Source organism: Etheostoma spectabile, chromosome 1 (assembly GCF_008692095.1).
Source record: "Etheostoma spectabile isolate EspeVRDwgs_2016 chromosome 1, UIUC_Espe_1.0, whole genome shotgun sequence".
In the NCBI taxonomy this organism is placed as follows: Eukaryota; Metazoa; Chordata; class Actinopteri; order Perciformes; family Percidae; genus Etheostoma; species Etheostoma spectabile.
This window is the reverse complement of record NC_045733.1, coordinates 23,564,849-23,565,459: the sequence shown is the minus strand read 5'-3', so window position 1 is coordinate 23,565,459 and position 611 is coordinate 23,564,849. Positions and strand designations below refer to the sequence as shown.

The window sequence follows — 611 nt, the reverse complement described above, 5'->3', positions numbered from 1 at the left end:
AATTATACCTAATATTTGAGTTAAAAAGCAGAATTATTTTGACTAATGGTTAAGATCAGAGGAATGAAAGAGATCAGTTTTATTTCCGAAGTAGGACCCATCCCTTTTTTTGGGTATTTTGTTAAATAGAACTCATCTGTCGATATAGACATTTTTTAACAGGGAGTGTTCGTGTGCTGTCTTAAGGTGGTTCAGTGCCTTCTGGGCGTGCTGGTCTTACAGGAGGTGTGTTCAGGTGCTTCTTGGTGTGCTGGTCTTACAGGGGGTGTGTTCAGGTGCATCTGGCTGTGCCTGGTCTTACAGAGGAGGTGGTGTTTCAGGTGCCTATTCGTGCGTGCTGGCTTACGAGGGAGGTGTGTTCAGGTGCATTCTGGGTGTGCTGGTCTTACAGGGAGGTGTGTTCAGGTGCCTTCTGGGAGTATTGCTATCTTGAGGCAGCGGGAAGTGAACGCACCATTAACCAACAAAAAACCCTAAACTCAATAACGCAGCATTTCATTGTAATTTTAACAGAGAATTTGTAAAATGCTCCTAGGATCATAACAGCGAGCACACACTATGCTTACTACACACACAGGGACGCACACTATGCTTATTACACACACAGCAGC

The 611-nt window shown here is 44.4% G+C and overlaps 1 protein-coding gene across 2 annotated transcripts in view; it reads left to right on the top strand.

Annotated features, from left to right (window-relative positions):
* LOC116690728 (USP6 N-terminal-like protein) overlaps nt 1–611 on the top strand; it is a gene marked incomplete in the record, with an annotated part of 30,402 nt that overhangs the window by 25,772 nt on the left and 4,019 nt on the right.